We start from the raw sequence: 27,925 nt of genomic DNA on the forward strand, positions 1-27,925 counted from the left end.
CTGTTCCATTATTTAGTACCCTCAGTTGGAGTGAGACCCTGAACATTTAAGTTAACTTTAAAGACTGTTCCAAACCATGGCATTTCCTGGGCATATCAATTTACTGCAAAGGCTATCGGGGGTCAGTTATCCAATTTTGCTCATAGATCTTGAACTAGAAACTGGGTTTCCTTGTCTAGTTCCCATGTTTTGAAAAATCCCCACTGAGCTTTGATTTCACCACTCAGGATCTGTTTAGGCATCTACTCAGAAAAGCTGTAACATGAAAGGCCATCACTCAGTCACTGAATTGAAACAATAAATAACTCAGCTGATACCAGCCATTTCTTGGCCTTGTCCCTCCACCAAGCTTGTGATTCCTAGGGTGGAAAGTTTGAGTCGTTATTTTCTTTTTTTCATTCCTTTGTCCTGAACCGTCACAGCCACCTCACACCTACCCCACCCCCTAATATGCACCCACTTGTTAGGAAGGAACATTCCTACCCCACTCCTCCTATTACCTGTGAGTTGATGTCTTCTTGAGCAGTACTCCTGGTCTGTTACTATCCCTTACTCACTCTTCCGCAGGCTACATGATTCATGAGTGACAGCAATTTGTCCATGTCCTCCACTGGGAGGATCTAATCTATTAAAAGCCTCTAAGCCCTGAAGTATCAACCTCTCTTCTTCCCTGTCTGCCCCAGGCCAGTGTGAAGTACGATCTTGGCTTAGAGGGTATGCTTGCAAACGCATGCTTCTCCTAAGTGGACTTTCCACTGGATCTGGGTGTAGGGATGTGTGTGACAGAGTGATGGAGAGTGTGTTAGCAAGCCAGCTTGGGTTGATTACCTATGCCACATCCTCCATCCTAGTTTTTATCAGTAATAAATCTGCCCTGTTGATCTCCAGTTGCTGATCCCTTCATCTACCATTCAGTTGAGTCTACACTCAAGAAAAGAAAAAAACATTTCTCCTGGAGCCTTACCTACAAGTGGACAGGTGACAAGTGGCAGTAACTGGACAGGGAAAGATCGCTTACACAGGTGACAACCACTAGGACACATGGTCTGCATGAATGAATGAGGGGAGTCAACAAAATCCAGTGCCCCTGACACTGAAAGGCAGCAACGCACACACAAAATGAGCCCCTTGTTTGCTGGTGGCTGCTCATCCTCACACTTGCTCTGAGTTGAGGACGGGGGTGTGGATGGCGGGGACGTTGGGAGTTTGGATGGAGCAGAGATGGAGCTGCTATCCAGGAAACATCTTGACCCTGTGATCCCACTCTGCACTTACAGGCTCGGCTTCCTGGATGCAACATGAGGGATTCTGTGTGAAAAGTTAAATACAACTTTTGGTTTAGTGTTTCTGGACAGGAAGTGCAGTTTGAAAGTGAGGAAGACGAAAAACATATCGACAAAGGAGACACAATCATGAAAATTGAGCCCAAGGGAAAACCAGAGCCTTTATTCTGAACACTGAGAAGACTATTGAAGGTATGGTGTTTTGTGGTGGTGGTTGTTTCTGGTTTTGTTTTAGGGCAGCCTGAAACAGGATGTGATGCAGGACTGGAACAATCCAAACTTCAGTTTTCTCTGAGCAAAACATCACCCTTGACCTAGGGAGAAACTGCAGAAACAGAGTATTTAACAATTTCTTATAACTTTTGCTGCATATGCTGGGGATAGCTTTTTCATCTTTAAATACCAGCACATTAATTTTATTTCAAACACCGATACTTGAAGGCTTCTGATGGTAATGGAGGTTAAATGGCTTTCATCTGTCATGAAAGACAATGGGTTTCTTTTGTTGATAGCCTTATTGCCTGCTTTCTGTATGTCCACACTGTAGAGAGTGTGTCACAGAGACCTAGAAACAAACACAGTTCTCCTGTTTCCATTTGGAATCTGTGTGCCATTTCCCTAGTTCTGTGCATGTGCCCAGTTCCTCATTAGCCCTTCACACAATGAGCCAACACCAATTCATACTCCAGACATGAATCAATAACTTTATAGCCTTGGTTCTTAAACTTTATACCTTGGAAAATGTCAAATATATACCAAGCCAGAGAGGAATCTCCCACTGAACCGCCACGTGTCCATAAGCAGCATCTACAATGACCGTCTATATCCCCACCAGCTCCCCGCTGCCTAGTTGATTTTGAAGCAAATCCCAAATATCACATCGTTTCATCTGTAAAGATGTCATTATGCATCTTAAAAATACAAGGACTCTAGGCCGGGCGTGATGGCTCGCGCCTATAATCTCAGCACTTTGGGAGGCCGAGGTGGGCAGATTGCCTGAGGTGAGCAGTTCAAGACCAGCCTGGCCAACATGGTGAAACCCGTCTCTACTAAAAATACAAAAAATTAGCCAGGCGTGGTGGCGGGCACCTGTAATCCCAGCTACTTGGGAGGCTGAGGCAGGAGAATTGCTTGAACTCGAGAGGTGGAGGTTGCAGTCAGCCAAGATCGCATCACACCATTGCACTGCAGCCTGGGTAACAAGCAAAACTCCATCTCAAACAAACAAAAAATGCAAGGACTCTTTAAAACTACCCAGAATGCCATGTTCACACCAAAAATCTTAACAATAATTTCTAACGTTTCAAATGTCTTCACTGGATTGTTTTGAAGCAAATGACAGGCATCCTAACATTTCATCAATTAATAATTCAGTCTGTCTCTCTCTAAAGACCTACCTTTTTTTAAAGCAAAATCACAATATCATTATCATGCTTTAAAAAACCATTAATCCCTAAAATAATCAAATGTTCAGTCAATATATACATTTTCCTGATGTTCTCATAAATGTTATTTTAAAGTTGAGTTGTTTGAATCTGGATTCAAATTTATTTATTAATTTACTTATTTATTTTTTGAGATGGAGTTTTGCTCTTGTTGTCCAGGCAATGGCACGATCTCAGCTCACCACAACCTCCGCCTCCTGGGTTCAAGCTGGGATTACACGCATGCAACACCATGGTTGGCTAATTTCGTATTTTTGGTAGGGACGGGGTTTCTCCATGTTGGTCTGGCTCGTCTCAAACTCCCGACCTCAGGTGATCTGCCTGCCTCGGCCTCCCAAAGTGCTGGGATTACAGGCGTGAGCCACCACGCCCAGCTTATTTATTTGTTTGTTTGTTTATTTATTTTTGTCTCTGTCACCCAGGCTGGAGTACAGTAGTGCTTCGTCTCTGTGCTTTCCCGTGTTGGAGAATGATTAGAGCCTCCAGGGTCGTGAACCCACGTTACATTCACTCTATTTTCAAAAAAGGCAATGCTTCGAAAAGGCTCAGGGTGGAAACCATGCGATGCTAGAACTGAAATAGAAATATGCCAGTTTTCAGCAATGAATAACCAATTTGTACATCTTTCTGGTATACTGGAGAGAAAGCAGCTAGAGAGCCTCCTATTTTCTTTTAATTAAAGAAAAGACCTATGAGATACAAAAAACTGAATTAACCTATAGGTCTCAGCTCACTGCAACCTCTGCTTCCCGAGTTCAAGCGATTCTCCTGCCTCAGCCTCCTGAGTAGCTGGAATTACAGGCGCCCACCACTACGCCCATCTAATTTTTGTATTTTTAGTAGAGACGGGGTTTCACCATGTTGGTCAGCCTGGTCTTGAACTCCTGACCTCAAGTGATCCACCCACCTCAACCTCCCAAAGTGCTGGGATTACAGATGTCAACCATCGCTCCCAGCTTGAATCTGGATTCAAATAAATCTATGTGTTGCATTTGATAGGTAGGTCCCTTACATTTCTTTTGATTTGTGTGTTCTCCTTCCCTCTCATTCCATCAAATAATTGATTTGTTGGAAAACATGTCCATAGTTGAATTTTTAAAGATTACAGTCCAATAGTGGTTTGTTTTTTTTCCCCCTTATCTTACCTTTATTCTTTTTATTAAAGAAAGCTTTATTGAGGCATGCTTGACATACAATAACTGCACATATTTAAAGTATATCATTTGATAAGTGTTGACATATATATGCACTGAAAAACCATCAGCAACAGTCAAGGTAATGAAAGCATATGTCACCCCCAAATACAAGGTAATGAAAGCATATGTCACCCCCAAATACATGTAGCTCTCTGAGTTTGGGCACACGCTTAGCTTCTCCCTGACTCAGTTTCTTTTCTGTAAAATGAGTGCATGTTAAGGATGAGTATATGGAACTAGATGATCTTTAATGCCCCTTGCCTGTCTAAATGTCTATTAATCTTTCCTCTTTGGCTCATCACTCCATCAGATATTAGGAATAGATACATGTGAGCCCAAAGTTTTATCTCTGTAAATAAAATCCACAGCTGAAACCTATAGGTTAATTCAGTTTTTTGTATCTCATAGGTCTTTTCTTTAATTAAAAGAAAATAGGAGGCTCTCTAGCTGCTTTCTCTCCAGCATACCAGAAAGATGTATCAATTGGTTACTCATTGCTGAAAACTGGCATATTTCTATTTCAGTTCTAGCATCGCATGGTTTCCACCCTGAGCCTTTTCGAAGCATTGCCTTTTTTGAAAATAGAGTGAATGTAACCTGGGTTCACGACCCTGGAGGCTCTAATCATTCTCCAACACAAAAAAGCACAGAGATGAAGGATCAAACTCCTCCCAGTGAGAAGTTCAGGTGGTGCTGATTTTAAAACATTCAAGGGATGATCAAAATGAACACAGCAGGAGAGTATGTAAGGCCGATGAAACAGAAGCCAAGGCTGTTTGAATAAAGTGATATTTATATATATTAAGGTCTAGGCAGAGACTGGTGACAGGGCATGAGCAAATTTGGACTTACAGTACTAATAAAAAGTGATGAAGGCCAGGCATGGTCATTCACGCCTGTAATCACACCACTTTGGGAGGCCGAGGCAGGTGCATCACCTGAGGTTAGGAGTCCAAGACCATCCTGACCAACATGGTGAAACCCCATCTCTACTAAAAATACAAAAATCAGCTGGGATTGGTGGCATGAGCCAGTAGTCTCAGCTACTCCAGAGACTGAGGCAGGAAAATCACTTAAACTCGGGAGGTGGAGGTTGCAGTGAGCCGAGATCGCACCACTGCACTCCTGCCTAGGCGACAGAGTGAGACTCTGTCTCAAAAACAAAAACAAAAACAAAAACAAAAACAAAAACAAAAAAACAAAAAACAGTATGCTGAAAATGTCCCTGGTGAACTCTAAAACCTTGTTAGTAATATAGTGGCTTGTTTATTTACTCACACACTTGGTGCCAGGTAGCTGGTAGGTCTAGGAATACTAAAATACACAATCCATGGCCACAAGGAACTCATTTTCTTAAGGTGGATAAATGTGTACTTGAATCTCTAAAAAACTAAGCAACCTGTACTTCGGGCTCAGTTTACCTCCCTGAGAGGGTTAGACTTCAAGATCTCAAAGACAAAATACCCAGACAATTCAGATGGAAGCTAAAAGCTTCATTTTATTGCAACCTTGAGCATATCTGTCTTTACTGTAAGGGTCTTTGATTCAAAGATATCACATTGAGGCTGGGCGGGGTGGCTAACGCCTGTAATCCCAACACTTTGGGAGGCCGAGGCGGGCAGATCATGAGGTCAGGAGATCAAGACCAGCCTGGCCAACATGGTGAAACCTCATCTCTACTAAAAGTACAAAGATTAGCTGGGCATGGTGGTGCATGCCTATAATCCCAGCTACTCAAGAGGCTGAGGTAGGAAAATCGCTTAAACCAGAGAGTCAGAGGTCGCAGTGAGCCGAGATCGCACCACTGCACTCCAGCTTGGCGACAGAGACTCCATCTCAAAAAAAAAAAAAAAAAAAAAAGATATCACATTGATAATTCATCATTCATCCATCCATTCATTTATCCATCTCTTCATTCATTCATTCATTCATTCATTCATTCATTCATTCTAGTGCCTCCAGCCTTCTGGAAACAGTTCCGTCTCCCTGGAAATCTTTTCACATTGTTTCCCTGCCTAATTTCTACTCATGTTCAGATGTCAATTTAGGCATCTCTTGCTCTGGGAGACCTCTCTGACCTCTAAGTCTTAATTAATACTCTTCTTGATGCACCCATCACCATGCTGGTCAAGTGCCTGTTACTCCTTAGTAACCACCCAACTGCACCATGCAGTAGGAAAGTATTAATAATTGCAGGCTATATCACTTAGCTGTTTCTGCATTTTAAAAAAATCCCCAAGTGAATGCCTTAGAACGACAACTGTCTACCGAGCTCAGAACTCAAGGCTGGTCGGCTGGTTCTGCAGTGCGCTGGCCTGACTGGTCTTACCGGGATCACTCATGATCTGTGGTCAGCTGGGAGCTGGGTGATCTAGGGGCCTCATCCCGGTGGCTCAGCTCTGCTCTGTGTGGTCTCCCCACCCTGCAGTCAGGCCTGGGAGTGTTCTCAAGGAGGTCATGTTCCAAGAGAAGCAGAATGGCAGCTGCAGGCCTCCTGAGGCCCTGGCTCAGAACATGCACTTGCCTCCCTCAGGCTGTCTGCTGGTTCCAGGTTGCAAGGTCATTCCAGATCAAAGGGCTCAGGAAACAACTTCACCTGTTGATGGGAGAAGATGCAAAATACTGTGGCCACTTTTGCACTCTACAGCTCTGATTTAAAAACTGAGATTGTATTCCTCAGGGAAAGAGCTGTGCTTTGTAAAATAAGGAAAGGAATCCTCAGGGAACTGTCACGATAGGCTGGGATGAGCAAAGAGAATTAAGTTGCTCGGAATAAAAATCTTATAAAAATTTTGTTTTTAATTTTCACTGATGGCCAGGCAAGGTGGCTCAAACCTGTAATCCCAGCACTTTGGGAGGCTGAGGCAGGTGGATCACCTGAGGCCAGGAGTTTGAGACCAGCCTGGCCAACATGGTGAAACCCCGTCTCTACTAAAAATACAAAAAATTAGCCGGGCATGGTGGTGCGTGCCTGTAATCCCAGCTCCTTGGGAGGCTGAGGCAGGAGAATACCTTGAACCCAGGAGATGGAGGTTCCAGTGAGCCAAGATTGTGCCATTGCACTCCAGCCCAGGTGACAGAGCGAGACTCCGTCTCAAAAAAAATTTCCATCGATGGTGGCCAGGAAGTGGGAGGGCCCTGAGGAGCAAGAAGAGGGCTGAGAACTCCAGTGAGTCCTCCGTGAGGGCTGGTGCATGACTCACACACTCACATACCTTCCAGCGGATCTTGACCAGAGTTTCCCTGCACAGCCAGGCCTGGGACACTTGGGAGAAAAAATTGAAATGGAAGTATCAGGCAACGTGACAGGAGGTGGCAGAGGAGACTTGAGGACATCCAGGAACCTACACCTGTGCTGCCCCTGATTTGTTCCTTTAACACAGCCAGTTTTGGGGGACATTTCTGGATTCTATATTTTTGCTTTAAGCAATGCTGTCTTTTTTGTCTTATCATGCAAAATCTCAAACATATACATAAGTAGGCAGAACCTCATAAATCCTCATGCACTCAAATCCCTGCTCCCACCATGTGCAATTCAAGTCTCTCTTGCTTCATCTGTGCTCCCATCTCCTGCCCACCACATTGTTTGAGGCAAATCCAGGATCTTTTCTCTGTAAACATTTCAATATATCCTTCTAAAAGAAAGGCAATTATTTTTAAAATGTGTAAACACAATACTGTTATTACAACGTTAAAATTTGACAATGGTTCCTTAACATAATCAAATATCCAGTTAATGTTCAAACCTCCCATTGTCTCCATAATAAGATCTGAACATTGCAAGTGATTGATGTTTGAAGTCGTTAATAGAATGACCCTCTGATATTCCCGCCCCCACTTCTGTACTTTCTAATATACTTATTGAAGAAACTAGGTAATTTGTCCAGAGTTTCCCGTGGTCTAGATATTGTGAATGGCAATTTTTTGCAGCCATTTAACGTGTTCATCTGTCTCCCGGATTTCTTGTCGATGGGTGATTGTATCCAGAGGTTTGATTCATTTGTTTTGAGAGAACAATTTCATAGGTGATGTTAAGGACTACCCTGTTTTTCTCAATTTTATTTTCAAAATTCTTACCCTATAAAGGGGTGCTGATAAATGCTACCCCTTTTATTTTCAAAGATTTTCCCTCCAGATTCATGGCTTTAAAATCCTGTGCCTCAAAAATTCTGTGCTTCAAATTTGTTAATTGGTGGTGGTTTTTATTTATTTATTTTTTTGAGACGGAGTCTTGCTGTGTCGCCCAGGCTGGAGTTGGAGCGCAGTGGCATGATCTCGGCTCACTGCAAGCTCCGCCTCCCAGGTTCACACCATTCTCCTGCCTCAGCCTCCCGAGTAGCTGGGACTATAGGCACCCACCACCACACCCGGCTAATTTTTTGTATTTTTAGTAGAGACGGGGTTTCACCGTGTTAGCCAGGATGGTCTTGATCTCCTGACCTCGTGATCCGCCCACCTCGGCCTCCCAAAGTGCTGGGATTAGAGGTGTGAGCCACCGTTTTTCAGACAGAGTCTTGCTCTGTCACTCAGGCTGGAGTGCAGTGGTGCTATCTCGGCTCACTGCAACCCCCGCCTCCTGGGTTCAAGCGATTCTCCTGCCTCAGCCTTCTGAGTAGCTGGGATTACAGGTGCACACCACCACACCCAGTCAATTTTTTACATTTTTGGTAGAGACAGGATTTCACCATGTTGGCCAGGCTGGTCTCGAACTCCTGACCTCAGGCGATCTGTCTGCCTTGGCCTCCCAAAGTGCTGGGATGATAGGTGTGAGCCACTGCGCCTGGCCTGGTTTCTTGAATAAATAAAATGTTCACAATCTTTTCCTCCCAATTAATGAACGATTTTTAGCTTTTCCGTGTTAAAATAGGGAGTGAAGAATACACATGATTTTTGAAATGCCACAGCAATAAATTTCCAAATCAGTTTAGTTTGGAAGAGAAATCAGTGTGCATGTGATCTAACTTCCAGCACTCAGCACTAAGCCTTTATGAGAAGACCCCGGGAAAGGTCCAACACACTGGTGTTAGCAGTTAACTGGAAACCACTGGTTAAAGGGAAAGAAAACTGCAGCCACAGGGAGGTGTGGATACTGGCCAAGGAAAGAGTGAGAGAAAGACGCTTGTCAGAAACTTCTGGCATCCAATGTCAGCATAAGCCATCTAAACAAGCTATTTCTGTCTCTGTTGGCCATGAGTAAATATTCGGGTTAGCTAGCAGCTATTCATGAGCTTATTGTTAGTTAAGAGTTAGAAACTTAGACATGACATGTGTTTGTAAACACATGTGCGGTCATAGTTTACATCATCTCTTTAAATAGAATCGTGTTCCCTATCTGAACTATGCAGCCATGCAGGCTGGGAAAGCAATCCTTTTTTATTCTACACTTCAAGTAACAATCTGAAAAAAAAAAAAAAATCCATGACTTTGGAACTGGTTCTAGCACCAACTATGAAGAGAGAAAATGCAAACTAGAGCAGCCCCTTCTTATCAAAATTCCCATGGGTGTGCACCTAGCAGCGTGGAGCTGTCCTCTGGAGAAAAGGCCAGTCTAACTGTTGTGCCTATATATAGAAGCCAAGAAGAGAAAGTGATCCGTGGGCCTTGATCTGAAGGATATCAGAAGGCAGTCCTGAAATTTAATATGCCCTCAGCCTCTCCCTCCGGGTCTCTTTGTTTGATTTTTATGAGAATCTGTATGAGGGCTCTATCTCATTCTCTTTTTTCATTCTTCTTTAAAAAGAAACTATAGTATTGTCTTATTTTTAGGATATAGGAAGCAATAGACAGAGGTGGCTTCCATGGAGAAGCAGTAAAAGGCTGCATTTTAACTTGATACCATGAAAGTTTGGAAACTAATGACACTGCTGTTTGATTGCTGATTCCTGCTTAAAACAGCCCCAGATTAGGTGTGGTGCAAATGAAAATGCCCTCCAGCCACCTCTACTCCTGCCAGCTACAGTTGGAGGGTGGAGTGTACAGAAGAATTGCAGGGCAGTGGAACTCTGGGCTGGGAGCCTGCATTCCTTGACCACGAACCGGATGTGTGAGCTGGACTTGGGTTTCCTCTGTCATAAAATAGGGGGTTGAACCAGGTACAGTTGGCCATCCGTATCCACAGCTTCCAAATCCAGATTCCACCCACTGCATATTGAAAATACTCAGAGTTCAGGCACAGTGGCTTACGCCTGTAATCCCAGCACTTTGGGAGGCTGAGGCAGGCAGATCACTTGAAGTCAGGAGTTCAAGACCAGCATGGCCAACATGGTGAAACCCTGTCTCTACTAAAAACACACAAAAAAATTAGCTGGTGTGATGGCACACACCTGTGAGCCTGTGATGCCAGCTACGTGGGAGGCTGAGGCAGGAGAATTGCTTGAACCCAGGAGGTGGAGGTTGCGATGAGCCAATACCGCACGGCTGCACTCCAGCCTGGACGACAGAGCAAGACTGTCTCAAAAAAAAAAAAAAAAAAAAAAAAAGAGCCAACCTGTATGCACAGAGGACATATGAGTCCTCACAAGATGGGGGGCCTCTGTATCATCTTCAGGAGAAGCAGACACAGCCTGACCATGGGTGAGGCCCACGAGTAGGAGAGAAGAGTTGTTAGAACCTCCCTTCCCCTCCATTCCCAGTGTTCCCCTGCTGCACTCCACCGTGCAAACCGTGTGGTTTCCATGCTGCTTCCATGGTAGCAGCAAACCGTGTGGTCCTGCTGGGAGAGTAGAGAAATAGGTCACAAAACAACTAGGATTCATCCATCTGCCCCTACAACTCTGGCATGTGTTGAGTTGAATCGTGTCCCCCAAAATTCCTTTGAAGTCCTAACCCCCAGGATCTCAGAATGTGGCCTTATTTGGAAATAGTGTTATTGCAGATGCAATCAGTTAAGATGAGATCATACAGGAGTAGTATGGTCCCTGGTCAGTCCCTACTCCAATATGACTGGAGCCCTCATAGGAAGGGGAAGTGTGTACACACACACACACACACACACACACACACACACACACGCAGGACACTGTGTAAAGACTGGAGTTCTGCTGCCAAAGCCAAGGAAATACTAGAAATGAGGGAAGACTCCTGGAACACATCCTTCCCTAATGCCTTCAGAGGGAGCCTGGCTTAGCCGACACCTCAGTCTCGACTTTCTGGCCTCCGGAACCATGAGTCCCATTGTTCATTCCCATGGTTCTAAGCCATCCAGTTTGTGGCGCTTTGTTACAGCAGCCCTGGAGAACTAATACAAACTTCAACCCATTTTGCTTGACTTCCTGTGAAAGCCAATGTTTTTCTGAAGACAGAAGAAACTTCCAGTGATGCAGGAAACACCACCACTGACTAACAGTTTAACCACTCTAAACCCCAACTTCCTCATCTGTACAAAAGAGAAGACAGGGCCTACTTGATGGAGTGGATGTGAGGATAAATGTAACCTTGACCGTAAAGCATCTAGCCTAGGCCTGGGCACACTGGAAGTTCTCAGTAAATGGTGGTGGTTTTGTTAGTCTTAGTTCACGTATGGATATGGGTGTGCTCGGTTAGTGGTCGGAGCTGGGTGGAACACCAGGCACCAGGGGAGGGGCCTGGGTTGGGGGCTGGAAAAGTAGGAGAAGCCAGATGATAAAGCTGAGGAGGATGCTGGTGGAGCCTCCTAGCCCAGCACCCCTTCAGGGGTCCCTGGCTCGTCTGTGTCCTTGCTTGCCTCTGCCTCGTCTTCATCCCCCTTTCCTGTTGACTGTTGTGCTGAAGAGGACAGAAATGTATGTGTATTATAGCTCCTGGCCATCCTATTTATGGGCAAAATAAGTTGTATCAAACCACCCAATTGGTAGGACCCAGCTTATAATAGTATTTGTTGAACAAGTGAATGCGTGAATGAGCAAATGAATGAATAAATGTGTATCTCTTGGCTCCATGGACACAGATATCTGATCCCAGCAACCTGATGAAAAGTAGGATTGTCTTGGCCAGGCACGGTGGCTCACGCCTGTAATCCCAGCACTTTGGGAGGCCAAGGCGGGTGGATCACAAGGTCAGGAGTTCAAGACCAGCCTGGCCAAGATGGTGAAACCCTGTCTCTACTAAAAATGCAAAAAAATTAGCCGGGTGTGGTGGCACGCGCCATAGTCCCAGCTACTCGGGAGACTGACGCAGAGAATTGCTTGAACCCGGGAGGCGGAGCTTGCAGTGAGCTGAGATCGCGCCACTATACTCCAGCCTGGGTGACAGAGCAAGACTCTGTCTCAAAAAAAAAAAAAAAAAAAAAAGTAGGATTGTCTTGACCCCACTCATTCAAATGGTAGCTACTCCACCTTCCAACTCAGATTTGAGAGGTTTTAGCAGTGACATGAGGAGAAATCATGTAAACATGAGAAGAATGCCACCCAACTTAAGCCTCTTACCACGTGGACTATTTCAATAGCTCAGCATAACTTTCTAGGCTGACTTGTAGGCCCTCGAACACTGGCTGGCTTTCCCCTCTCTCCCTCATGCTCGTCGGCCTCACGCCAGCTCACCTGAGGATTCACCATGCTGCCTGTCCACACATTTGCTCTCTCAGTGTAAATCCTGGGAGTCAGCACCCCTTGACATCCCCCGTGCTTGCCACACCAGGAAGAGGCATAAAAATAACAGGAGAATCCCTCCCTCCCTTCAGATCAGATTCACTTTGATGGCTTTTCCTCTCCATGATGTTAAACTTAAGTTAAACTTCGTAATTCCACATCCCTGCCTGCTTGGACTTCCAGGCCTGTTTGCTCCATCCTGGCTCACCTGTAGCCCATGCACGTCAATGGCACCTGCAGATTTCCCGCCTGTGTCCCCACGCTGTAGTTCCAGAGCCCTGCTCTGTTCTCCTATAATCAGACTCTCCCAACCCAGCTGCCTATGATTCCTGGGGCCCTCATTGCCCCTAGGACACTCAGGCTGCTCTGTCTTTTTGGCATGATCCCTCCTCTCCCCCAGTCTTGCTCTTCACTCATTTCAAACACCTGCAAAACGTACCCTCTCCACTTCCCACTTCAGCTCACACCTCCGTTCCATCCCGGCCTGGAGTCCACTTGCAATGGACTCAGACGCATTTATTTATACAGAACCCAGAGGGTCCCCCCCTATTTTCACATTAGGATTATCTGCATCTTCAGAAGAAGAGACATTTTAACTCTGTTTTCAATTATTTCATGTCTTTGTGCTTTGTAGAGAAGAATCTAAATTGATCAATGTATGCAAAGTACAGCCAGGACCAGTTATTCTATCACTGGGATGGCAAATAAATTTCCACCTGCATGCCAACCCCGGTGGTTAACAAAGGCGCTGCAGTGCTGAGTGTTGGAGATTAGAAGAGTCTAGGTTCACATCGAGGCTCGGTGGGGAAGACTGTGACCCCCTGGTGACACCCCTCGGCCCACAGGGGAGTGGAGCTGCCTGCAGGTCACATGTTTGCCAACCCTTGTCCACTAGATCTGTCTCCCTTTGTGAGCTCACTTTAGGAAAGGGAGATTTTTGTGGCTTTTATGGGTTGGAAGTTTCTGGAGTTGACAGGGAACCACAGGAGTTGCTTAGTTGAAAATAATCTTTGTCTCTAATGTTGAACTTGCTCTCATCTGAGATCCAGGGCTGGCTGGAAAGATGAGTAAAGCAGGGGGCAAAATGAGAGCCCTTGACCCCTGCAAGAGCCATCATTTACTCAGGAGCTTTTGAACACAGTAGCATTCTAGCAGAAATGAGCCTTGACAAGTTGGTTTTTTTTTTTTTTTTTTTTTGAAATGTAGTTTCACTCTTGTCGCCCAGGCTGGAGTGCAATGGCGTGATGATCTCAGCTCACTGCAACATCTGCCTCCCAGGTTCAAGCGATTCTCCCACGTCAGCCTCCTGAGTAGCTGGGATTACAGGCACCTGCCACCATGCCCAGCTAATTTTTGTATTTTTAGTAGCGATGGGGTTTTGACATGTTGACCAGGCTGGTCTCAAACTCCTGACCTCAGGTGATCTGCCCGCCTTGGCCTGACCAAAGTGCTGGGATTACAGGTGTGAGCCATCATGCCCCATTGACATGTCAGATTCTTTAAAGAGAAATTGTCTCTAGACAGCAGAATATGGACTGCCCACTCAGCCCAGATCTCTCTCAATAATAATAATAATAATAATAGAAGAAGAAGAAGGAGAAGAAGGAGGAGGAGAAGGAGCAGAAGGAGAAGGAGAAGGAGAAGAAAGGAGAAGGAGAAGAAGAAAGGAGAAGGAGAAGAAGAAGAAGAAGAGGAAGAGGAGGAGGAGGACGGAGAAGAAAAGGTTCTTTAAAGTGAGACCTTAAGGAAGTTATGACTGACTGACCCTTACTATGTAGACCTGCTTTTTTTTTTTTTTTTTTGGAGACAGTGTCTTGCTCTGTTGTCCAGGCTGGAGTGCAGTGGCATGATCATAGCTCACTGCAGCAATGAACTTCTGGGCTTAAGTGATCCTCCTGCCTTAACCTCCTGAATAGCTAGGACTACAGGTGCACACCACCATGCCCAGCTAATTTTTTTAGTTTTATTTTTGTAGAGATGGGGGTCTCACTATGTTCCCCCAGGATGGTCGTGAACTCCTAGCCTCAAACAATCCTTTGATCCTCCCTCCTCAGCCTCCCAAAGGGCTGGGATTACAGGCATGAGCTGCTGCTCCCTTAGAGACCTGCTTTTTCACATAAATTTTAAGTTCCTAAAACAGACTGTCCGGCTCCTCAGGTAGCTCTTAACCTTGAGTTCCTCCAGTCACCTTGGGCTAGCTCTGGTCCAACCCCAGCCCTCTTCAGCTGTGCCCTTGACCTTGTCTCTCACCCTTGTCTCCTGCGTTCTAGAGGTCCTGGGCTATTCACTCCTGGCTTCAACCCTTCCTTACCCTTGACTCTGGCTTACTCACAAACAGTGCTATCTGTAAGGAGTAAATCCCTATTGCTTTATTTCTACAAAATGTTGCTGCCTTTTAAAGGCCTCTGCCAGCTCCTGACTGCAGCATGGGTAACTGGAGTTCTGTCATTGAGTAGTCAATGTCCACATTCTTACCCAAAATGCTATTCTGGGAGGGGGTGTGGAAACTCCTCTGGGGGGGATGGTCATTTCCTGTTTGGAAGGGGAGACTGGTTGCTCCATGTGATACTTTCTTTGCCATGCAATGAATATCCCCTCACCCCACAGTACCCTTCCTCATAAGAGAGCCCTTTTCCATCACTTCCTGCCTAGAAGCCTGTATCTTACACTTGGAGGCATCATTTCGTGCTCCCTGTTGCCAGAAATGGGTCCTGGTGGCATCTGGAAAGAAGGAGGAGGAGTTAACCCATAAGAACCCTAGAGAGTGGGAAAACAGAAAAAGGAAAGCTCTCTTTCCCGACCTTTTAAACTCTTAAATGGCAAGGAAGAATAAAGAATGCTCACCCTGTGATGAAACAGCTCTTGTCAAAGATCAAAATTTCTCTTTTCCTTTGAGGGTTTTTAATCAAACACCAGAAATAAATGGATCTCTTTAGTTATATTTAGGCAAATATCACACAATGCCTCCATTTCTTTTCTTTTTCCATTTTCAAATGAGGATCTGTAAAGAAAAAAGGAAAAGTAAAAATTCCCCTAAACCCGAAGCAAAGATTTATATCAACATGTTTATCAGAGACCAAGCTAAAATCAATCATATATGTAATCACACTAACATATTTGTAACATCTTGATTTGACTAATTAAGAAAACTTTTGGCCGGGTGCAGTAGCTCACACCTATAATCCCAGCACTTTGGGAGGCCAGGGCAGGTGGATCATGAGGTCAGGAGTTTGAGACCAGCCTGGCCAACATGGTGAAACCCCGTCTCTACTAAAAAGACAAAAATTAGCTGGGCATGGTGGCACATGTCTGTAATCTCAGCTACTCAGGAGGCTGAGGTAGGAGAATCATCTGAGCCTGGGAGGCGCAGGCTGCAATGAGCTGAGATCATACCACTGCACCCCAGCCTGGGTGACTGAGCGAGACTCCGTCTCAAAAACAAAAAGAAAGAAAAGAAAAGAAAAGAGAAAAGAAAAGAAAACTTTTAAGTAATTTCATTCCCCTTCACTCCCATATACCTGTATTTTGGAACAGGTATATGTCGTCTCCACTTCAACTTTTTATTTGAGTTTTAACCAATCACGAGCACTTAGCATTCTTCCATGGGCTGCGTTTGTCTGAGATCAGCTTCGAAATGCTCTGCAGGGAGACTGAGTGTCAATGCTCTCTGATGCACCTGCCTCATGGGAATGGATTTTTCCCCCCTTTGAACAACTCCTGAATAACCTAGAATTGGAAGCTTGTCCTGGGGAAAGCAGATGACTAGTCATCAGCAGAGGTTAAGGAGAAGTTCTCCTTCCTCCAGTTATCTCAGCAGCTGCCCAAAAGGCAGAATAGATTGACCTCCACCAGTCTTCTCCCAGCATTACACGTACGCCTGCTGTGGTTCTTGACATCACTCCTGGCTTTGGTGAGGCCCCTGCTTAGTTTTATCTGTAGATCATAAACAAGTGGTAACTCCACTTCCAAGCACTGAAAAACAACTTCCTTTTCCAAAGTTTTCAGTTGCTATTTCCCAGGATGGAGTTTAAAAGGAAATGGTTGGAATAGTCCAGGTTTGAGCTCAAAGCTTGGGTACCCGTGCTGATGGGATGATGGCAGGGTCTGGCCTAGAGGAGTTATGGAAGGTGCATATTTGCACTTTTGATTGTGAGCAAGCAGTGCTGCGTTGGATGAACAGAAAGACATCGCAAAACCAAAATATCTTAGATGAGTAGTGATTAGAATTCACAGGCACTGAGAATGTGTATGATTTCTCCTCTATTGTTAAAAAGGAAGCTCTCAATCTTGGAATATTGCATTAGTAGGTCCCAGGAAGGAGGTGTGATAAAACCCAAAGGATAGAAGTTAACTCTGCCTAGAGATAGCACTGAAAGCACTAACCTAGTGCTATTAAGTGCTGAAATGCTTTCTGTTTAGACTTCAAAGAGGCTCAAGGACAGAGCAGCTGTGCCCTGGCAGCATCTCCTTTGATAACCAGACCCCTCACCCCAGTGCGCCAAGGGCAAGCCAACAACCTGTGTGCAGAGGGAAGGGAGAATATCACTGATAAAATGCCTTCCGGACAACAGAGACTGAGGACAAATATGAAAGATCAATACCTAGGTTCTATCTGATACGGGATCAAAGCAGCCAGACAGTTTACACACAAGCAAATATAATGAATCAATGCATAGCCGCAATTTCAGAAATGTAAATATACATTTTTATGATAGCCTGAAGGACCTATAAAGCTAGCAAACAAGAATGTAAATATCCAGCTTAGTCAAATTCTAAGTCGGTTTGATCATTCAGGACAACAGTGTGGCAATATGCATAATAAAGAACTGTCAATGTGATTCGTGACCTCTAGCCCAACACCCTACTTTGGGTAGGTATTTTCTCCTATTTACACTGCAGAAAAAAATTATTTATTTACAATTGTAAAAGATAGGGATTCTTTCAGATGCTCAAGAATGGGGAATTGCTTATATAAATACAGACCCCCAGTAAACTGTTACCGGCAAGGATTCTGTACCGGTCTGCAGCAACCTCAATTTTTGCCTCCTCAGAAGAAATAATCCAACCGAGGGGCATAAGTCAGAGTTAGAGACTGAGGCACGTTTTAGAGCAGGAATGAGAGTTTATTAAAAAGCTTTAGGCCAGGCGCGGTGGCTCAAGCCTGTAATCCCAGCACTTTGGGAGGCTGAGGCAGGTGGATCGCCTGAGGTCAGGAGTTCGAGATCAGCCTGACCAATATGGCGAAACCCCGTCTCTACTAAAAATACAAAAAAAATTAGCTGGGTGTGGTGGTGTGCGCCTGTAACTCCAGCTACTTGGGAGGCTGAGGCAGGAGAATCACTTGCACCTGAGAGGCAGAGGTTGCAGTGAGCCGAGATCGTGCCACTGTACTCCAGCCTGGGCGACAGAGGGAGACTCTGTCTCAAAAAAACAAACAAACAAACAAACAAACAAAAAAAAAAAACCTTTAGAGCCAGAATGAAAGGAAGTAAATTACACTTGGAAGAGGGTTAAGCCGGGAACTTGAGAGATTCAAGTACACGGTTTGATCTCTGACTTGCGGTTTTATAGGTTGGCATGCTTCCACCGTCTTGCGTTCCTTCTTCCCTGATTCTTCCCTTGGGGTGGGCTTTCCGCATGCCCAGTGGCCTGCCAGCACTTGGGAGGGGAGCATGCGCAGTGTTTTTACTGGAGTTGTACGCATGCTCACTTGAGGCATTCTTCCCTTACCGGTCGAATGTTCCTAGGACACATACCAGTTGAACTCTACCATTTTGCCTCTCAATGCACATGCTTGAGCCCACTCGCCCAGCTCCTGAGATCTTACTGGGAAGCTGCTGATCACCAGCTTCAGGTGTTTCTATTTATTGGGAGACAGCCTTTCCCTCGTGGTGGCTGCAACCAATTATTATTTTAGAGAGACAGTTAACAACCGCCTGACCATCACCTAATGGTCACCTGACATTCCTGGGGGGGGTTGGGGGAACCTCTCCTGCCCTGCTCATGTCTGACTAGCTACCTACAGTAACAACTCCTCTATGGCACCTTAACCTAAAAGCATGGAGACCTATACCATTATTTTATACATGAGGACACTCAGGAGACATTAACTCTACGATTGCAAATAGTTTTCACCTTACATACTAATTCCCTGGATTGGAAAATGTGTCCTGAATTTAAAAGAGTCCACCCCACTCACTACCGCTAAAGAATGATTTTCTCATCCCTAGGATGTGACATTATCTGGAAAGAAATATAGCTTCAAATAGCCCAAGAAATAGAGGTCAATGTCACTGGCTGTTTTCAATGTACCATAATGTTTTCTGGGACTGCCAAAGTTTTCATGATTCATTGACTAAAACCCACTGACAAAAACATAACTTCTTTCAGATTTGATGTATATTTTTCAAAGTAGTGGTTAAAAACTATTTTTACAAGTATGAGGTATTTACTCAAATAGGTAGATATTTAACTTTGTTTTATTTTATAAGATGATAACATTTTTTACCTCCTAAAACCAAGAAATAAATGATATACTAGCAATTATTAAGCTTTTGGCATTATCTACCTTTCATTACATGCATAGTAAATATTCGGTTATGCTGTTTCTGATTTAGAGATTCATTCCCCCCAAATTCTGCCTTTTATGTTTCATTAGCTATTAATATTGATAACATATTTCTGTTGTCATGATCAATCATGTCCTAAAATAATAATTATATTGAAAACACAATCTGGAAGAAAAGTGAATACTTAGACAAAAAATTGTGAATGAAATATTAGGTGAGAAAAGAAAAACAAAATAATATTGACACATGTTACAGCTATGCAAAACTGTTTACTGGTTAAACAATTTCTGGACCAATGTAAATAGCTTAGCATTCCTGTTCTTTTCTTTTGAAAAGTTGCTTAAGACAAAGACAGCAAGTTGGAAGAAAAGAAGGGAGAGAGAGAGGGCGCCTGTGCTGAAATGGTAAAATTCCAGTTTCCATGCATCGATTTTGCATGGTAGGATAACCAATAAAACACTTCTATGCAGAAATATGGTATGAAGAGAAAAGCTATGGAGAAAGTGAATTGGAAATACCAGTTCAAGAATAAAACATTACCTTAGTTCATTTTTTAAATGAATGTTGGTGAGTTTAGAATTATTATAGTTTCGAAATTCTACTGGAAACTTTTTAAAGAGTGACGTAACAGTTCTATTTTTGATGTTTAATACTTTTTTGCATCTATTAAACTTATGTAAAAATTGTAAATATCAACTTAAAATATCCAACAAGTGAATAGTTTCAAAACCCTTTTAGGAGGTATGTGAGAAAAATCTTTGTAAACGACTAGTCTTCAAAGCTTCTCCTGTTAAAAATGCCTAAAAATGCCTCACAAAAAGAATTATCTTTCTCTCTCTTTTTTTTTTTTTGAGACTGTGTCGCCCAGGCTGGAGTGCAGGGGCATGATATTGGCTCGCTGCAATCTCCGCCTCCCAGGTTCAAATGATTCTTGTGCCTCAGCCTCCTGAGTAGCTGGGATTACAGGCACCCACCACCACACCCAACTAATTTTTGTATTTTTGGTAGAGACAGAGTTTTGCCATGTTGCCCAGGCTGGTCTTGAACTCCTGGCCTCAAGTGATCCACCTACCTCAGCCTCCCAAAGTGCTGGGATTTCAGATGTGAGCCACTACATCATGATAGGAGGGAAGAGAACAGGCTCAGAATATCTCCTTCACTCCAAGAAAATGCATTGTCAGCCTAGCTTCCTAAATAAGGACGTTGTTCCTTAAATAACAAAGTCTGAAGTCGTCTATGCTTGATTATCTGAGAGTTTACTTATCTAATTGCAGATTATCTATATTATCCACATATATACATGGCCACAGCAATTATCTCCTATTCTACATGTTCTTTTTATTAGTATTATTATTGAGGCGAACTTCACAGATCACATAATTAACTATTTTAAAGTATACAATTCAGTGGTATTTAGTAGACTCACAATGTTGTGCAACCATCCTCTCTAGCTAGTCTCAAAATGTTTTTATCACCCCATAAAAGTGTCCCATACTCGTTAAGCAGTCATTCCCCTCTTTCCCTTATCCCCAATTGCCTGGTAATTTCTAATCTGCTTTCTGTCTCTGTGGATTTGCCTGTTCTCGATACCTTTTTGAGGATTTTTATATCTATATTCATAAGAAATATTGATCTGCAGTTTTCTTGTATCTTTTGCCTGGCTTTGACATCAGGGTGATTCTCGCCTCATAAAATGTGTTGGAAACTGTTCCCACTTCTTCTATTTGTTTGGAAGAGTTTGAGAAGGATTAGTGTTAATTCTTTTTTAAATGTTTGGGAGAATTTACCAGTGAAGCCATCTGGTCCTGGGCTTCTCTTTGCTGGGAGGTTTCCGATTACTGATTCAATCTCCCTACTTGTAACAGGTTTGTTGATTTTTCTATGTCTTCTGGAGTCAGTTTCAGTAATTTGTGTGTTCCCAGGTATTCGTTCATTCCGTCTAGATTATCTAATTTGTTGTCATACCACTCTTCATAGTACTCGCTTATAATTCTTTTAATTTCTAGAAGGTCAGTTGTAATGTCCTTGCTTTCATTTCTGATTTTAGTGATTTGCATCTTCTCTTTTTTTCTTTGTCTAGCTATAGGCTTGTCAACTGCGTTGATCTTTTCAACGAACCTGCTGTTGGTTTCCTTGATTCTGTTGTTTTTCTACTATTTCATTTACCTCTGTTCTAATCTCTGCTGCTGCTTCTCCACTTCCTTCTTTACCTCACCTACCACATAAAAGAATTGCCACAGAAGGCCGGGAGCGGTGGCTCACTCCTGTAATCCCAGCACTTTGGGAGGCCAAGGCAGGTGGATCATGAGGTCAGGAGATCGAGACCATCCTAGCTAACACGGTGAAACCCTGTCTCTACTAAAAATACAAAAAATTAGCCGGGCGTGGTGGTGGGTGCCTGTAGTCCCAGCTACTTGGGAGGCTGAGGCAGAAGAATGGCGTGAACCCGGGAGGCGGAGCTTGCAGTGAGCCGAGATCGCGCCACTGCACTCCAGCCTAGGCAACAGAGCGAGACTCGGTCTCAAAAAAAAAAAAAAGAATTGCCACAGAAAAGGTGAAGATGTGTTTGTTAAATCTTCAGACCCTTTCGTCTTATTTATTAGTCCTAAAACTAAGAAACTGAAGGAGGTACAGAGTTCCAATACCCTAAAGAAAACTTTCCTGAGACTTTTGGAAACATATGTCACATAATCAGCTAAATTAATCATGAAATATAAATTATGATTTTAGTTTTTTCTTGAAAGTGATAAAATTAGAAATTATTTTGTAAGATAAAAAACAAAGAAGAAAAGTCTGTAAACTATGACATTCAGGGAGGTTCTTTGTCCTTCTGCCCTCATGACCACCAGTCAAACGGCCCCTATGCATGCGTATATGTATGTTATGAGGGTCTTCAAAAAGTTCACAGAAGGCTGGGCACAGTGGCTCATGCCTATAATCCCAGCACTTTGGCAGGCTGAGGTGGGTGGATAGTTTGAGGCCAGCCTGGGCAACATGGCGAAACCCTGTCTCTACAAAAAAAGTACAAAAAATTAGTTGAGTATGGTGGCACGTGCCTGTAGTCCCAGCTACTAGTGGGGGCTGAGGAAGGAGGATTGCTTGAACCCAGGAGGTAGAGGCTGTAGTGAGCCAAGAGCGTACCACTGCACTCTAACATGGGTGACAAAGTGAGATGTTGTCAGAAAAAAAAAATAGTTCATAGAAAATGTGTATTATGAAAGAACTATGCATGGATTTCAAAAAATTTTTTGCACCAAAATAAGCTCATGTTTATTTACTAGCTTGTAATAACGTGTCTGAATAGGATCTAGCTTGCAGCCCTAAGAAGGATGATATCAGCTTGAAAAAATCTTGTATCAGAGCAATATGATTTCTGCCAATATTGAAGCAAGAACAAACATCAAATTTATGGTGATGTCTGGGTGAAGAATGGTAAAATCGCTGATGCTTTATGAAAAGCTTACAGTGATAATGCCCTGAAGAAATCAGCAGTTTACAAATGAATAACCCATTTAAAGAAGGAAGATGATATTGAAGATGAAGCCCACAGCAGCAGACGATACACATCAATTTACGAGGGAAAAATTCATCTTGTCTGTGCCTTAATTGAAGAGGACCAATGATTAACATCATCAAAGACCAAGAGTGAGAAACAATAGCTAACACCATAGACATCTCAATTGGTTCAGCTTACACAATTCTGACTGAAAAATTAAACTCGAGCAAACTTTCCACTTGATGGCTGCCAAAACTGTTGTGCCCAGATAATCTGCAGACAAGAGCAGAGCTTTCAATGGAAATTTTAAACAAATGGAATCAAGATCCTGAAGCATTTCTTTGAAGAACTATAGCAGGAGATGGAACATGGCTTTACCAGCACAATCCTGAAGACAAAGCACAATCAAAGCAATGGCTACCAAGAGCTGGAAGTGGTCCAGCCAAAGCAACAGTGGACCAGTCAGGAGTCAGGAGCAAAGGTCATGGCAACAGTTTGGGGGAATGCTCAAGGTATTTTGCTTGTGGCGTTCTTTTTTTTTTTTTTTTTTTTTTTTTTTTTGAGATGTAGTCTGGCTCTGTCGCCCAGGCTGGAGTGCAGTGGCACGGTCTTGGCTCACTGCAACCTCCACCCCCCGAGTTCAAGCAATTCTCTGCCTTAGCCTCCCGAGTAGCTGGGATTACAGGCACCCACCACCACGCCTTGCTAACTTTTTTGTATTTTTAGTAGAGATGGGGTTTCACCATCTTGGCCAGGCTGGTCTTGAACTCCTGACCTCATGATCCACCTGCCTCAGCCTCCCAAAGTGTTGGGATTACAGGCGTGAGCCACTGTGCCCAGCCACTTGTGGCTTTCTTGAGGGCCAAAGGACGATAACATTTGCTTATTATGAGAGTACTTTAAGAGAGTTAGCTGGAGCCTTAGCAGAGAAACACCTGAGAAAGCTTCACTTGAGAGCCCTTCTCCATCACGACAATGCTCCTCATTCATCTCATCAAATGAGGACAATCTTTTGAGGGTTTTGATGGGAAATCAGTAGGCATCCACACTACGGTCCTAATTTGGACCCTTCTGACTTCTGTTTATTTCCTAATCTTAAAAAATCTTTAAGGGGCACTCATTTTTCTCCAGTTAATAATATAGAAAAGATTGTGTTGACATGGTTCAATCCCCAGGATCTTCACTTTTTTAGGGATGGACTAAATGGCTGGTATCATCACTTACAAAAGTGTCTTGGACTTGATGGAGCCTGTGTTGTAAATTAAGCCAAAGATGGTGGCTTGTGCCCTTAATCCCAGCTACTCAGGAGGCTGAGGCGGGAGGATCACTTGAGCCCGGGAGTTCAAGACAAGCCTGGCAACATAGTGAGATGTCATCGCCATAAATAAATAAATAAAGGTTTATATATTTTACTTTTTCTTTTAATTCCACTTTCCCACAAACTTTTTGAAGTTCCCTTGTATGTGAGCGTCCATATATATGTGTGTGTGTACGCATGCATGCACATGTGTATGTATGTGTGTATGTAGTGTATGTATGCATGCATGTGTGTATAAATGTGTGCACATGTATGTGTTTGTAGTGGATGTATGTATGCATGCATGCATTTTATATTTTGCACTGCCCTAGGCCCATGGTGCTGGTGAAGTCATGAAAGACCAGGAGTGAGGAAACTTAGTCCTGTCCTGTCTCTGCCATGGTCACTGTGTACAGTAGTTATAGCAGATGTCTCTGGGATGCCAGCACAGCTCCCAACCATTCTGCCCTTTGCTGTGTGCTATTTCTTCGCATCCCCTATGCCTACATGCCACCAAGTTTATATTATGTGAGTCCCCTGCTCCCAGCAATGGCAAATTCAACTGAATTGGACAATTGTCGCAAACTGTACCAATCAGATTCCTTCCTCCAAAAACTTGGGCTAGGGACTAAAAAGAGCCAACCAGATTCTTTGTATGACTTGGAATTGGAATGTGCCTGTGGGTGCTCTCTAAGGAGCAGAGAGCCGGGGCCAAAAACACCAAGCAGACACCAAGAAATGTCAGGTGAAAATGTAAAGAGAGAATTCCCTGGGTTCTCCACGGCTTTCTGTAGCATTATTTCCAGCCCAACTCTATGTTTCCCTTTGGACTTCATGGAATACCTCTGAATCCTTATAACAAATTCAATTTGTTTGTTTGCTTGAAATAACAGGGATCAGCTGCTGTTTCCAACAAAATATTCCTTACTGTGCCACCTTGGACAAATCACTTACCTTCATTTTCTTTCCATTTCTTCACCTCCAAAATAAGGAACTTTGGCCAGATAGCTTCCTACCTCTAATTTATATTAAATGACACCTTCCTGGGGCCTGCCTCCCAAATGAAGCTAGGTTTCTGCTTACCTGCAGCAGAGAGACGGGAAAAGACTACCGGCAACATTTTCTGTGTGAGTCAGCTCCCTGGGAGTTGACGCTGAGGTAAAATCTCCCTTCCTCCAGAGCATATGCCAGCTAGAAAGACCTCATCTTTAGATACACCAGATAACGGCTGCGCTCACCAAGATAAATGAAAGTCTCTGGTGGGAGGAATCTTTGAAAACAGAATCTGGATAGAACATTTTTCTAGATGACAATTTGCGTCATGACCCTATAAACATAGAAACATTCTGGTCGCTATCTCCTTTCTATACTTTCAGTCAGTCCCATGCAATTATTTATTACACACTGAATTATAGACTTTTTATATTATTAAATATGGTTTTATGATCATAAATCTTGTCTTCCTTATTAGATTAAATGTTTTTCAAGAGTAAGGGTGAAAATGTGTACATGCTGTTCTGAATCCCCATTTTATCCAACCCTATTTTTGGTATTTGGTAGTTACTTTTGAAAAATTAGTTTCGTTCACCACTTAAATAAATAATTGCTTAAAGATGCTCTTCCTGATGTCAAGATTCTTAAGAGGGGACAGGTGTGGTGGCTCATGCCTGTAATCCAGCAGTTTGGGAAGCCAAGGAAGGTGGATCGCTTGAGCCCAGGAGTTCAAGACCAACCTGGGCAACATGGCAAACCCTGTCTCTACCAAAAAAAAAAAATACAAAAATTAGCTGGGCATGGTGGCACGCACCTGTAGGCCCAGGTATTTAGGAGGCTGAGAGGTGGGAGGATGGCTTGAGCCCAGGAGGCAGAGGTTGCAGTGAGCAATGATCATGCCACTGCATTCCAGCCTCGGTGACTGAGTCAGACACTGTCTCAAAAAAAAAAAAAAAAAAAAAAGGCCAGGCGCGGTGGCTCACGCCTGTAATCCCAGCACATTGGGAGGCCAAGGCAGGTGGATCACAAAGTCAGGAGATCGAGGCCATCCTGGCTAACATGGTGAAACCCCATCTCTACTAAAAATACAAAAAATTAGCCGGACGTGGTGGCGGGCGCCTGTAGTCCCAGCTACTCGGGAGGCTGAGGCAGGAGGATGACATGAACCCAGGAGGCGGAGCTTGCAGTGAGCCGAGATCACACCACTGCAGCCTGGGTGACAGAGCAAGACTCCATCTCAAAAAAAAAAAATTATTAAGAGGAACAATTGATTTAATAATTAATTGCAAATTAATTGAATGGAATAAATGAATGATGCCAAAAAATATTCATTGAGTTCATGCTAAACATCAAAGTGCACCCACCTACCCCTCTCTTTTGCACACGAGCTCAGCTCTCCAAGAGCAAGGAAGGAGGACATGGAGGTCAGCTGCTCTCCCATTCCTACTGACAGAGGTTTGCTTATTGAATGTGTCACAGAAGAATAATTTGTACACACTAGATACTATGTTAATCCAGGTCATTGGAGAAGCATATGGGATTAAATGTGCAAGAATTTTATTAGGGGAAATGCTTGTGTGAGAGAAAATAGGAGAGAAGCTGGAAAAGGCTGGGACAGTCATCGGATCATGATACAAGTCTGACTCTGTATGAAGGAGAGGGAGGGAAGGTTGGTGAAATTCTCCTGGGCTGCCACGCGGTCCAAGGAAGGAGCCAGAGGAGTCCCAGGGCTCCAAGAACAGCCCTGTCTTAGTGCTCCTGCCCTTCTCAGGCACTGACTGCGCAGCCCATAGGAGGCATGGCCTTGGCACAAACTAATGATGGATTTTAGAGTGGAGCAGATGAGGTCCTTGATCAATTACACTTCCTGTAGCTGGTGATCTGCAAGGCATGACCACCGCAGATGTTCAAATATTTGCTTCATTAAATTGTCAGTCTTACCTGAAAGAACCCACACTCCTCCTCTTTTCTTACTATGTCCATTCTCACCATGACACATAGGCTACAGATCCCAAGAGGTTAAGTGACTCTAGTCATTCAATTATATAGTTTGGCAAATTTCCATAATTTCAGCCCATTAGGAGGCTTCTATGATCCACATTTTTTTCACTCTCAGAGAGTTCAGATTACTTGACAAACACCTCATTTTTTTAATATAGTCCAAGATTTATTCTCCAAAAAACACAGGGTAAAATAGGAGTTGTGTGTGTGTGTGTGTGTGTGTGTGTGTGTGTATGTGTGTGTATCAGAAAGACAGACATCTGGCTGATTCAGAATTTGCTCCAGCTGAGCTTTGATTCTGAATATTTTAGTACTTACCTCCTTTGATTAAAATGAAAAAGCAGAGATAATGCAGCCAAATCCACTTAATATCAAGTCATCAATTTAAAAATCTGTTTTATTTTTTTCTCCTGACTCCAAGCAATTTGGCAAAATCGCAATACAACTAGCCAAACACTCACTGACATCAAAACACCCTCAAGGTTAGGGCTGAGTAAAAACCATTGCTTTCTGAAATAAAAAAAAAACAACTTTCTATCAACCCAAACAAACAAAAATTAATTGTTTTAATAGATAAAACATGCCATTTTATGCCTCCTCTCTGGGTACACACAGCAGCAATATTTGAGCAGACCAGAATAGTAACATCAATTCTGTAGAATTAAGGCTAGGAACTTGCCCTGGCTTTGGATGATGTCATTTTCTTCTACTTTTGTTTTTAGAAAACCTTGTTTACATTACTCTGGAAGAGGAAATCTAATCATATTAAAATCGCATTTTCTAGTAGTTCTTAGAAGATTAAACCAGACTTGCAAATGGCTTGAGAAATAACAAGATCAATATTATTTGTGAAAGACCTATGTTTGATTGGAAATAACTAGACTCAGTCTGTGTTCACATCTGACCTTCCTACACAACCATCGCAAGAAAAATAGATTTTGTTCAGGGAAAAGCCATTTGGCTAATTTCCTTGGACCTGCGTGTTCTAATCAAATTTGGTCAAACACAAAGGACATAAGAAGCCAAGCATTATTTAGATGTATTGCTTAGATTGGCTTTAAAAATGATCTTTTCTTCAGAA

At 43.4% G+C, this 27,925-nt stretch overlaps 1 long non-coding RNA gene across 1 annotated transcript; it reads right to left on the reverse strand.

Moving 5' to 3' along the window:
- Window positions 1–1,415: 1,415 nt before the first annotated feature.
- LOC129531701 (uncharacterized) lies at window positions 1,416–18,114 on the reverse strand. Its single transcript, XR_008677065.2, has 5 exons — window positions 17,986–18,114; window positions 15,333–15,489; window positions 7,140–7,189; window positions 6,254–6,520; window positions 1,416–1,608 (listed from the first exon to the last, which is right to left on the reverse strand). It is a non-coding gene; the product is annotated as an uncharacterized lncRNA (long non-coding RNA).
- Between the last annotated feature and the right edge of the window lie 9,811 nt (window positions 18,115–27,925).

The sequence above is a fragment of the Gorilla gorilla genome, chromosome 12, assembly GCF_029281585.2.
Source record: "Gorilla gorilla gorilla isolate KB3781 chromosome 12, NHGRI_mGorGor1-v2.1_pri, whole genome shotgun sequence".
Lineage (NCBI taxonomy): Eukaryota > Metazoa > Chordata > Mammalia > Primates > Hominidae > Gorilla > Gorilla gorilla.